At 47.5% G+C, this 13,057-nt stretch overlaps 1 pseudogene across 1 annotated transcript in view; it reads left to right on the plus strand.

The window, feature by feature from the left end:
* Positions 1–2,170: 2,170 nt before the first annotated feature.
* Positions 2,171–13,057, plus strand: part of LOC147032271 (calcitonin gene-related peptide type 1 receptor-like) — a 58,521-nt pseudogene continuing 47,634 nt past the window's right edge. Inside the window, exons 1-3 of the transcript XR_015055101.1 lie at positions 2,171–2,648; positions 2,844–2,937; positions 3,325–3,435. The product of XR_015055101.1 is annotated as a calcitonin gene-related peptide type 1 receptor-like (transcript). The remainder of the gene's footprint in view (positions 2,649–2,843; positions 2,938–3,324; positions 3,436–13,057) is intronic.

Below are 13,057 nucleotides of genomic sequence, written 5' to 3' on the forward strand. Positions count from 1 at the left end.
TGATTCTGTTTTGGTGAAGATCAGAATCCGGACCTGGATACGAGAATTATTATAATTTTTAAGTGATTCTTCACTATTGAGAGATAGGGCCAAAAACGATATAGTACTGAATCGCATGATATTTTTAAAAATGTATTGGGGGCGATATGTTCTCGTGGATCAGGCATTGTGTGGTGCAGGTACATGCTCTACCGAGTGCCCTTCTAGTTTTATATGTGGCTGCTGGTTGCATCATTTCTGGAAGCGTGGTTGTGCCGCTGATGTTGTGCCCCATATTACCAGTAAGCTGATACTTATTTTGCCGACTCAGAAGGATGACAGGCTGAATCAATCCACCCGGTGTTATGTAATGGCTTTATAGGCTCTGAACTCAAGACCAAAAATCTGAAGCCATTCACCTGAACCTTTTTGCCAACACCAGGCATACATGCATTCACTAAAACTTCATGACTCCATGTATTTCTATATACTATCAATGTGTGTTTTATTCCATCGTAAACCTCATAACTTTATATATTTTCAATATCCACAGTCACTATTATCACTATTAATATCACTCAACATTATTCGATGTTACTTTGTTTGTTTTTGTCTGTCTCCTTCGCTTTTCTCTTCCCTTTGAATTTTATAATTTATGGACATGTTAGTTGCATTTACTACAATGTGTCAATATTAGGATGTAAAGTACAATCTCGAGGCAAAATATATGGATTATCGAATCATCAGTTGAACTATTTACCTTATTCTCACGAAACTGGAATCTGTCCTACTTTGCCTTTGTGTCATTCTGGTGTAGCAGAGCAAAGCAAAGCACATTGTATTGCTAAATGTAGAATGTTCTAGATTGCATATAATCACTTTATGCAATAAATTGATCGACTTTTTTTTCCAGCAGTAATTTTCTTATTTGAAGTCTTGAAACAAAATAACAAGTAGAAATATCTTTAAAGATTGGCAAGAAAGTGATCTTGTAATGACACAAGGCCATGTTTTGGCAAATATAATGTTGCCTTTTTTCAGCTTTTCATGCCTGGTGTTGGCTTAGTGGTTAAAGTGGCTGGCTTGGGATCCTAGGGTCCTGAGTTTGAGTCCCGTTTTTTCCAATGAATTAACACCAAGGGGTTGACTCAGCCTGTCATCCTTCCGAGGTCGATGAAATGAGTACCAGTGTACTGGTCCCAGTGTATGCCCCAGTTAGAATAGGTGTACCATATCCCTGTGTGTCGTAAGAGGTGACCAGGGTTGGCGTCAAGAAGGGCATCCGGCCATAAAAAAACATTGCCTCAAGAAGGGAACCATGATTGCATGGAGCCCGCAAAAAGCTAACCCCTGCTCAGCAGGGAAAAATGTCTGTAAAAAGGCTGTTTTTTTCAGCCTTTCACAAGCACCTTAAATCTATCGTACATGACACGTTCCGTTATGAACCACCCACGACCTACATTCAACTCGCACTTGTTTGTGCTGTCGATGCAATAATGGTGTAACCTTTAAGATAGGCCATAGCATAATGGTAATTGATCCACAAGCAGGCAATGTCTTGTTTCATATCTTCACTGGTTTCCTGATTCTCAAAGTTTATCAATAAGCATGGCCATACCAGCGTATAAGGAGGCCTAATGCATCTATAAGCCAAGTGTGTGGCTTGATGGTCAAGTTGGTAATATTTTATTTCATTGTCCTTACTCATGTGGGTTTCAATTTACATGACCGCTTAGCAGAAATCCCTGAATGGATGGAGTGGCAACCTGTACAGGATTAATTAGAACCTTGCAGCACTCCCGTGGTGTGAGCACCCTGATACTGAATATATTGTAAGGGCTCAGCCAACACCTCTCTTAGTTAACCTCCGCCATCGAAGATCGGAGGTTACTGTTTTCACCACTTTCTGTTTGTTTGTTTGTTTGTTTGCGAACAGTATTACGGAAAAACTCCTCGACGGATTTCGACGAAACTTGGTGGGGGGTGGGGGTGGTTAGGTATGGTCCAAGGATCATGCCATTAGATTTTGGACTTGGTCCCCCGCCCCCCCCCCCCAAAAAAAATTTATTAGAGAAAATTGTTTTTTTGCATTTCTACATGTTTTAAGTGATTTCCAACCCCCCCCCAAAAAAAAAATTTTCGAGAATTTTTTTTTTGCATTTCTACATATTTTAAGTGATTTCCAACCCCCCAAAAAAAATGTTAGAGAAAAAAATTTTTGCAACTTTTTTTTTCAACAAAATTTTGATTTCTTTGTTTTGCATTTCTACATGTTTTAAGTGATTTCCAACCCCCCCCCCCCCCCCAAAAAAAAAAATGTTGGAGAAAAGAACTAAAACTGTCAGCACTGTTGACATCATATTTAATGAATAAGATATAAGGTTCACTTGAGTGACCCAGCAGTATTGGCGGCGGAGGTTTTGCACTCTCCCGAATGCTCCCCCTCTAGTTGTCTCTGAGTTAAACTGACATGTGATTTTCAGTTTTGCTTCATGTCTGTCACAATATGTATCGATCGTTTCACGACGTTGGATTTTCGACATTTGAAATCTCCATCAGCTGCCCTGCAGGTTCAAAGTTTATGAATAAAAGGTGTGGTTGTCCTGCACCTGATCACCAAAGAGATGTGTGCATATTTCATTGTTCTGCTTGTTCTTCTATCTAATAAGGTAAGATCCAATGAGAATCACTTCAATCTTGGACTTCAATGACATTTGCCTAAAATGTTATATCGTCCCTCAACTGTTGATTGAAATCGGATGTTTGTAAGTAAACTCATCGTGCTTTGAATACAAACTTACTTGCATCAATTACACATTTGTTTGACTGAGCTGAGACCTCATGTTATGCTGTTTGTTGAATAGTTCCTTCTCGGAACCTGCATGAGCTATGAACAATATTTGGCTCAATACCAATGCTACAACAAGATCATTGGAGACACCCCATACAATGGTTCAGGCAAGTGAACATAATTACGAGGTATTGCTGTAATTTGGTAAAGAAGTCATTATTTTTAATTTTAGAAGCAGTCAATGGCTGGATGGATGGATGGATGGATGGATAATCCTCCTCGTATCGTTGGGCATATCAGACTGCCAAGGCAGTTTCATTGGCTGCAGGGGGTACATGTATTGCAAAGCAATTCTCGCTCTTGTTGTTGTAATATCAATTTGATTAAGAATTGCAATTCTTTTATTGTGATGTTGACCCATGCTACAATAATGTGGTACTTTTTAAAATCTCTTCAAACTAAGAATTTTTCATATCAGGCCAAATTTGTGACTTCGCCTTATCAATCTAAGCCAACGCTTAACTAGTCTTCTGTCCCCTTTGCTCTCCATCTAGAACCCCACTGCGAGCGAACATGGGATGGATTGTTGTGCTGGAACGATGCTCAAGCGAACACGACAGTTGAACAAAACTGCCCAGGATACTTTCATGACTTTGACACCTCTGGTGTGTTTCGTTTTTAGATGACAGCAGTCATTAATGCTCATTTGGTTGAATAATTTCACTTGAGTAAGTTTGGTAGGACGAAAATTTGACATCATCAAGCAATTTATTTTCTGGAATTGTCAAGCGACTCAATGAAAAATGGCAATAAGAGAAGATGTTTATTTGGACACATAGAAATGATTGACCAAACATAAATTTCCTAATGTTACATAACAGTAGTGGTGGTTGTTATTGTTGTTGTTCGGTGGTATTCTTGCTTGTTGGTTGTTGTGGTGGTGAATGTTCCGGCCCAAAAGGGATAGTCCCAAACCTACTGTCCTAAATCTCCCCCACTGAGAGTTTCCTTCTGGATCCATATTGTCCACCCCATGCATACTCTCCTGTCCCCTGAGCCAGGTTACTGCATCGGCCAACTCGGGAAATTGTGGGTAAAAAAAATAAAATTATATATATATATTGTTACGGATTTCAGAATCCGGTCTGATGAATGCATCCAGACATCCAGGTCCTCAGACAGTTATTTCCGTAAATGCATGTTCAGATTCGCCCCATCCCCATGTCTAATGGGATCTTAAATGTGATGCGTTGAGAAGGTAAAGGATAGATCCCCTCTCTTGTGGGAAGCTTTTTTCTTTACGACAGACACGTTCACACACATTTCTTTCACGAGCTCTGAAGCCCACCCTTATTCTTCCTCAGGGGCAATCTTTCGTGAGCTCCGACGCCCGCCTTTTTTCTGGGAGCGCACGGGTCGTCATGGTAACAGCGCCCCAATTGGGCAGGGTGAGCTTAGGGTGGGCGGCACCCCGTAGAGACGGCCCGGAGACATAAAAACGAGCAAGAAGCACGTTCTGAAGAAAAAAAACGTGAGGAGAAAAGCGTGAGAAAAGAAAAAGTGTGAAGAGAAAAATGTGATGAGAAAAGCAAAGGGCGAGAGAAGCGAGCAAGAAGCTGGTGTATGACCAGCGCCGATGAAACAATTCGTCCTTCTCAGTGCTTGGGCAAGCAAGCATGTGGTGCGCGTGTGGGTGTGAGCAGCGCCGCCAACAAGTGAGGCACGAGTCGATCACCAACAACACCAGGATCTAAACCTGCGACGGATGATCTTGGTGCCCTCCAGACTTCGACTGGCATTCAAGGCTGCCCCGCGAGAGGGTGCACGGCAAAGCTGGGTGCTGGCGATGGACGTGACACACATGCACGCACTTCACGACGTTTTAGCTTCACGAACGACTTTCTGCTGAGCGAGACGATTCTCCCCCCCCCCCCCTTCCCCCTGAATGATCTGCTGGGTACCCTTCTCTGTGTTTAGCTGTAAGTCAACCCCTGATAAGCATCTGCTCTTTGTCTCTTTCCTGGCATTTTGATTGATTTTGCTTTGAAATTTATTCTTTATTTACCTCAGCAAATAAAAAGTTCTTTTTATTTATTTATTTTATTATTAATAAATTATTTTTCGATTTCCAACCTGTCCGTGTTTGTCCTTTCTTTCTATTGGTCTAGCATTGTCCGGTCGAGATAGACTGGGAGGTAATTACCACAGATTTGACCAAAAATCATCAGCACGCACCAGCAGTTAAAACGCTCGGCCGCCCTAATTAAAATCGAATCGGATAACATTGATACTTTGTGAGGGCACGCTCCCCGCTCAGGTAACCACGTGACCTCTAGTAAAACGGAATAATTACACGGCGGACACTGGAACTCGTGGTTGACTGGGTGGCGTTCGTGGTTTTAAAACAACCCACCGTACCACAACGTTAATTGTGAGCGGTGGCCCCAGGTTCGGCTCTATCGAGGACAACCGGGGATTAATCCCCCTGAGTGACAAGCTGGTGTCTCGGTTCCCATCACCGTAACATCTGGTGTCGGGAGTGGGATATTTTTCGAACCCCTTGATCAATAAATTGGTGTCAGGTCGTGGACCTGTGGAGCGCTTCACGCACCTCGAAATTCAGAGTGGTTAGACCAAATTTAAGTGAAATTTATTGGGACGGACAATGGCGGACCAACACGTGCAGGTCCCGGTGGGCCGTGTAGATTATGTAAATATGGATACGGAATTGACCCAGGACCCGCATGAAGTCGCAATGGAGGGTGAAGAGGAAGCAATGGGGGAGATGGGAAATGCGGCGCCGATGGCGCAGAACGCAGGGTTATCGCCACCAGTGCAGCCCGAGAATGACATGATGTTGTCCATGAGGAAATTAATGGCACAAATGAAAATGTCGAGCGATGTGATGAGCAGAAAAATGGACGAAAACAGAAAATGGACGTGATGGGCGATGAAATAAAAAGGGAGATGAGTGAAGCGATGGGCAGAGAAATGGCGGCGGTACGAGAGGAGGTTCGGGAAGAGATGAGGGAGAGCGAGACCAGACTGATGGGAGAGATTGGGAAGATAACGAAGGAGGAAGAAGGAAGGACTGACGATAGGACAGAATGAGTTGAAGGAACAAATGGAGAAGAACACAGGGGCGATAAAGGAGTTGAGTCGCCAAGAAGGAAACGACAAGAGGAATGACGGCAATTAAAAACAAATGTAAAATGGCACACGAGAAACTGACGAAGAGAGTAGAGGAGGTGACACAGACAATGGGAACACAGGGAACGGGAAATGGAAACACAAATAGAAACAACGAAGGTGACGTTAGAGGAGGAAATACAAGAGGGGAATCGGGAATTGACGATGGTTAAAGAGGAGGTGGATGAGGTAAGGAAGGAGATAACTGAAATCAAAGCAAAGCAGGTGGTAAAGTATAAAACGAGGAGATTATTGAATTCATGGACGTGTTATATTTACAGTGTGACGGAGTGCTCGAAGAACGGGAGGAGGTGAGTGAAACAAAGGTGAGTTATGGCGAGACCGGGCACGGACATGATGCGATTGGGTGTGTGTCGAGCTTGGGGGGGGATGAAGGACCCGGGGTTTCTTGGAGTGTCCTATGTGCGGAGTGCACACGAAGGAGTGGGACACGGATCGACCCGGACGGGAGGAGTGGTCAGTGTGGCGACCGGAGGGGTAAGCCTCCTGAGTGGGACACGGATCGACCCGGACGGGAGGAGTGGTCAGTATGGCGATCGGAGGGGTAAGCCTCCTGAGTGGGACACGGATCGACCCGGACGGCAGGAGTGGTCAGTATGGCGATCGGAGGGGTAAGCCTCCTGAGTGGGACACGGATCGACCCGGACGGCAGGAGTGGTCAGTATGGCGACCGGAGGGGTAAGCCTCCTGAGTGGGACACGGATCGACCCGGACGGCAGGAGTGCTTATTGTGGCGAACGGAGGGGTAAGCCTCCTGAGTGGGACACGGATCGACCCGGACGGGAGGAGTGGTCAGTATGGCGATCGGAGGGGTAAGCATCCTGAGTGGCACACGGATCGACCCGGACGGGAGGAGTGGTTAGTGTGGTGACCGGAGGGGTAAGCCTCCTGAGTGGGACACGGATCGACCCGGACGGGAGGAGTGGTTAGTGTGGTGACCGGAGGGGTAAGCCTCCTGAGTGGGACACGGATCGACCCGGACGGGAGCAGTGGTTAGTGTGACGACCGGAGGGGTAAGCCTCCTGAGTGGGACACGGATCGACCCGGACGGGAGGAGTGGTTAGTGTGACGACCGGAGGGGTAAGCCTCCTGAGTGGGACACGGATCGACCTGGACGGCAGGAGTGGTTAGTGTGGTGACCGGAGGGGTAAGCCTCCTGAGTGGGACACGGATCGACCCGGACGGCAGGAGTGGTCAGTGTGGCGATCGGAGGGGTAAGCCTCCTGAGTGGGACACGGATCGACCCGGACGGCAGGAGTGGTCAGTATGGCGACCGGAGGGGTAAGCCTCCTGAGTGGGACACGGATCGACCCGGACGGCAGGAGTGCTTATTGTGGCGAACGGAGGGGTAAGCCTCCTGAGTGGGACACGGATCGACCCGGACGGGAGGAGTGGTCAGTATGGCGATCGGAGGGGTAAGCATCCTGAGTGGGACACGGATCGACCCGGACGGGAGGAGTGGTTAGTGTGGTGACCGGAGGGGTAAGCCTCCTGAGTGGGACACGGATCGACCCGGACGGGAGGAGTGGTTAGTGTGACGACCGGAGGGGTAAGCCTCCTGAGTGCGACACGGATCGACCTGGACGGCAGGAGTGGTTAGTGTGGTGACCGGAGGGGCGAGCCTCCTGAGTGGGACACGGATCGACCCGGAGGGGAGTAGTGGTTAATGTGGCGACCGGAGGGGTAAGCCTCCTGAGTGGGACAGAGGTGTATTGGAAACCACGCCGGCTCCACGGAACTTTGTGTACGAGGTACGGGAGTGTGCGGTTGGTGCTTTGAAAACCGCCCAAGCACGGATGGTGGCGCGATGTGTTGATGGTTTCAGAGGGGCCGGCATGTAAACCCTCCGTGAGAGATACATCACTGGAGCACGGACGGCAAAACAGAATAGAACGGATTTGGCTGCAAATTGTTTTCCACGGGGACCAGGTGTGCAATATGCACGGTACCCACGGCAGGAACAATGGGCGCGGCGAGCACGGTTTGGTTCCCAGTGGGAAAACCCCAATTCCCAGTGGCAGGAATTCAAACACAAATTGGCTTCTAACAGACATGTGACTGAGCACCTCCGCGGATGCAGAGGGCTCATTACCATAGGAGACGGTGACAGTAATCCCTATGTGTGGAGCACAGTGGTGAAACAGCCCCACACATACCGGACCCAGGAGCACTAGCCTAGGGGGATGGCATTGTTAGGCCCGCATGGGGGTGCCAGCGATGGTAGCCTTTATGTGGGTACCGAAGCAGCGACCATAAGGGAGGGCGAGGATAAATTTTGGGACTAAGAGTGACAATAGGGACTGTTTAGGTGGAGACGTGAATGTGTAGTGGGGACGTCGCTTTGCAATGGGGTTAAATGGAACGTGCGTAGTATTAAGGGATAACGAGGGTGCACGAGATAGTTAGGGGAAATTAGTTAGGTGATGCTGTGTCGGTGAGTGGAAATGTGCTTGTGTGATTGATGAATTATGAGTGTGAGGGCAGGGCAATGGCTGTTATGAGTGTGAGTAACGGAATGCATGATGTGAAGGATGGAATGGGGGAGTGGATCCCACCCAAGGAAACCCAGGGGTTAGTTTAAAGTTAGGTAGAGGGATTACGTAAATTTATACATGGATCCCGTAATGCTGTTGGTGCTGATTGTGGTAAGTTTTTAAAAAAATTGTGTGTAGGGTGCAGAAGATAATGTACCAGCTGGGGGTGTGACTCGTCAGTGTAGTGTTCGGATGAAGCAGTTTACCTGAGCGCTGGGGTCTCGTCGGCCAGGTGAGGCCGTAGGTAGGTCCAGGAGGGCATTAGTGTATTTGTGAACGCATGTACCCAAGGAGAGGGGCCTGGCGTGCCAAAATGCCAAGTGGGCATCATGAGGGGGAGTGCCATTGAGGGCATTCCCCATGTTAGGGGAAGGGGCAGGCAAGCTCGGAGGCAGCTTCAACGACCCGGGGGTGTTCATGGTGAGTATGCAGGTGGGCAGACCTGCTTGTGGAGCCACACTACCCAGCCATGAAATTGTGCGATGGCACAGAAAGAAAATTTGGTGGGCAAGGCCCAAAATTGTAAGACCACCAACACATAGGTGATGGGAATTTGGGTTTTTAGAACCCCATAGTATAACAAAGGCCTCTTGGCAGGGTATAACCCCGGGGAAAATTTAAAAGTGTAACAATATTAGCGTAGTTAGGATTGATGAAGATCCCTTCGCACCATCCACTGTCAGGATGATCGCCAGCTGCTGGACTTGCCCTCCTGTCGGACTTGAGAATGAGACATGTCACGATGTAAGTGTAAGGTTGCATGGAGTTCGGTTCTTCCTTCCCATGGAACCTTGAGGCAATAGGGATAGTGGGATATAGGAGACGAGACGTAGCGACGAATTGTAAAAAGAGGGGGGCTGGGGTAGTGTATATGGAAAAGACAGATGGGTGCGGACGAGTAGAGCCAACCTCAAGCTCTCTCTCCCGGCACCACTGCCACTGCCCCAGGTATGTGCACACCAGGGACCGGCTGACTATGTTGGTCGGACCTGGTGTTTGGCATTACCTGGATTACCTTTCTTCTTTTCATGGTGTTTGCTGTTCGCCTTGCTGTTTTGCTTTGTCTCGCCACTGCCCCAGGACCATCCACGCTGTTCTACATCAAGGCATTGCTCGCCTTGCTGGAGCACCTGTCTACATCGACATCACTCACCTCACTTCACCATTTGCTCCGTGACCTGTGTTCCACCCACACCTGTTCTGTGGTCTGCTACTTACTTCAGCCTCATGCCAGGTGACACCGTTCCAGTTATCATGGTGGTTTTGTTTGTTTTATTTTGTTGAACTGCATTCACTGTAGCAGCATGCCACCACACTTATGGACTCTCCCTTTGTTGCACCCCCTTTGCACCAGCTTCATACCAGCTCCTTCCAGTTCATACCAGCTCAGAACAGCTTTACACCAGCTTCATACCAGCCACATACCAGGCTCATGCCAGTTTGCTTCACTTGATTTGCCACGTATCACCATGGCCATGAACTGCACGCACGCAGCTCTGTGGAGGAAGTGGCTGTTCTTGTTGCTGCTTCTTGACCATTTTTGTTTAGAAGGCCACAACGTTTATGGCCTGTATGCCGCTCACTGGCCTGCCAGTTTATTTTGTTAGGTGTGCTGGTGAAGAGCATGAAGGTGGCAAGAATCAGCAGGTGTTCTTCCCCCCTCCACAATTTTTCTTATGCATTTCTACAGGCCCTGGGTCAGAAATTGTATATAGTTGTATAGTTGTCAATTATTAAAGCCCAGCCATTGTGTGTTGTAGTTTCAAAAATTCCGACAATTTCGGTGTAGCATAAAGTTGTCTGTGTGAGTCAGTTGGGTAGTTCCCAACGCATAAGGTGGGACATATCTAGCTTAAATTGTCGCTCACACTGAAGGGTAGATTGAAAATGTACGAGGTAGGGGGTAACTTCACCTGCATGTCACACGGTAGTGCTAATTGCAATTTTGTAATTTAAAAATATATATTTTAACCGCTGTTGCCAGCTGTTGGACGATTCGGGATGAGTCTGGGATAGGGAAAGGGGTAGTGTTACGGATTTCAGAATCCGGTCTGATGAATGCATCCACACATCCAGGTCCTCAGACAGTTGTTTCCGTAAATGAATGTTCAGATTAGCCCCATCCCCATGTCTAATGGGATCTTAAATGTGATGCGTTGAGAAGGGTAAAGAATAGATCCCCTCCCTTATTGGAAGCTTTTTTTTCTTTACAACAGACACGTTCACACATATTTCTTTCACGAGCTCTGAAGCCCGCCCCCATTCTTCCTCAGCGGCAATCTTTCGTGAGCTCCGACACCCGCCTTTTTGGGGAGCGCATGGATCGTCATGGTAACCGCGCGCCAGTGGGGTGGGATGAGCTTGGGGCAGGCGGCACCCCGCAGAGACGGCACGGAGATATAAAAACGAGCGAGAGGTACGTTCTGAAGAAAAAAAAAACATGAAGAGAAAAGTGTGAAGAGAAAAACGTGAGGAGAAGCGAGTGTCTGACCAGCACCGATGAAACAATTCGTCCTTCCCAGTGCTTGGGCAAGTGAGCGTGTGGTGCACCTGTGGGTGTGAGCAGCACTGCCAACAAGTAAGGTCGCCAATGGGCCGATCACCAACAACACCAGGGTCTAAACCCACGACAGATGATCTCGGTGCCCTCCAGACTTCGACTGGCATTCAAGGCTGCTCCGCAAGAGGGTGCACGGCAAAGCTGGGTGTTGGTAATGGACGTGACACACACGCACGCATTTTCAGGACGTTTTTGCTTCACGGACGACTTTCTGGTGAGCGAGACGATTCTCCCCCTCCCCTCCCCTTGAATGATCTGCTGGGTACCCTTGTCTGTGTTTAGCTGTAAGTCAACCCCCGATAAGCATGTGCTCTTTGTCTCTTTCCTGGCATTTTGATTTTATTATTAATAAATTCTTTGTCATTTTCCAACCTGTTCGTGTTTGTCCTTTCTTTCCATTGGTCTAACATTGTTCGAACCGAGATAGACTGGGAGGTAATTACCACAGATTTGACCAAAAAATCGTCGGCACGCACCAGCGGTTAAAACCCTCAGCCACCCTAATTAAAATCTAATCTGATGATATTGGTGCTTTGCCAAGGGCGCGCTCCCCGCAAAGGTAACCACGTGACCTCTAGTTAAACAGAATAATTAGACTGTGGACACTGGAACTCGTGGTTGACTGGGTGACGTTCGTGGTTTTAAAACAACCACTGTACCACAACGTTAATTGTGAGCGGTGGCCCCAGGTCCGGCTCTACCGAGGACAACCGGGGATTAATCCCCCTGAGTGACAAGCTGGTGTCTCGATACCCATCACCGCAACAATATATATTGAAACAGTATGTATTTTTTTCACATTTCAATAATATATATTACACTTGCACACCAAATAGATATTTGTTCATCAAACGGGAAATATTAAGTCAGAAAAAGAAATTGCACAAAGTAATGGTGTTATCCAATTGAACTCGAAGAACTCCATCTCACAGAATGCCATACTGTTTTCAGGTTGAACAGTGAACGGTTGCTGTTGGTGGTGTTTCATATCTGTGTGTGCGGTGCACACTGTAATTATGGGTGTGGATGGGCTGGAAACGATTATGGGCCGAGGGCCCACGGACTGTTTAATCCGGCCCTGCCTGTCCCCCATTCCTTCCCACACCCATTGTTTGTCTGCCTCCCTTTGTCTTGGCCTTTGGCTCTGCTATTGATATCTCTTTCTCTCTTTCTCTCTTTCTCTCTTTCTCTCTTTCTCTCTTTCTCTCTTTCTCTCTTTCTCTCTTTCTCTCTTTCTCTCTTTCTCTCTCTTTTTGTCCTGTTGCATCCTGATCTGTTCAGTGCACTCATACAGCTCTTGCACTTTTTACACATACGAGGTGTGTTCAAAAAGTATCCAACCTTAATTTTTCGTGCGTAAACAAAGGAAGCTAGGGAGGCATGGTTTGGTGCACGTATGTAGGCGATCCTAATCCGTATGCGTGAATATTTTCCCGCCTGCAGAAGCTGTCAGTCGCCAACAGACCGCCGATGAGTGAGGAAGTGTAAGTGAGCGCCATCGGATTTTCGTTTTTGACAAAATGACGGATCACTGTGGTCTCATCGCCAGTGATCACTGTGTTGAAGAAGTTGGGATCGCTGTTCACAGTCTCCAGCATGTCCTGAGTTTCCAAACAGAGTTGCTTCTGCTCGATCGTTAGCAGCTTTGGCACGAACTTCGCTGAGATTCTCCTTAAGCCCAAATCCTCACTCACAATGGAATGAACGGATCCAATGCTGATGCCCGCCTCGTCTGCAAGTTCTCTGATCGTGATTCGACGATCCTGCATCAGCAGGGTCCTCACTTGGTCAATGACTATCTCGTTGAGGGCTTACTAGAACGTGCTTCACTTTCCACTGATGTGCAACCATCTTTGAAGCGGTTGTACCACTCTTATCTGTGTGGTGCCCATTGCTTTGTTCCCAAAGGCCTGTTGAATCTTGCAGATCGTTTCCACTTGGGAATCGCCAAGCTTTACACAAATTTTGATGCAGTAGCGTTGT

This window comes from Eptatretus burgeri, chromosome 2 (genome assembly GCF_056783735.1).
Source record: "Eptatretus burgeri isolate ZD-2024b chromosome 2, Ebu_testis_v1, whole genome shotgun sequence".
NCBI lineage: Eukaryota > Metazoa > Chordata > Myxini > Myxiniformes > Myxinidae > Eptatretus > Eptatretus burgeri.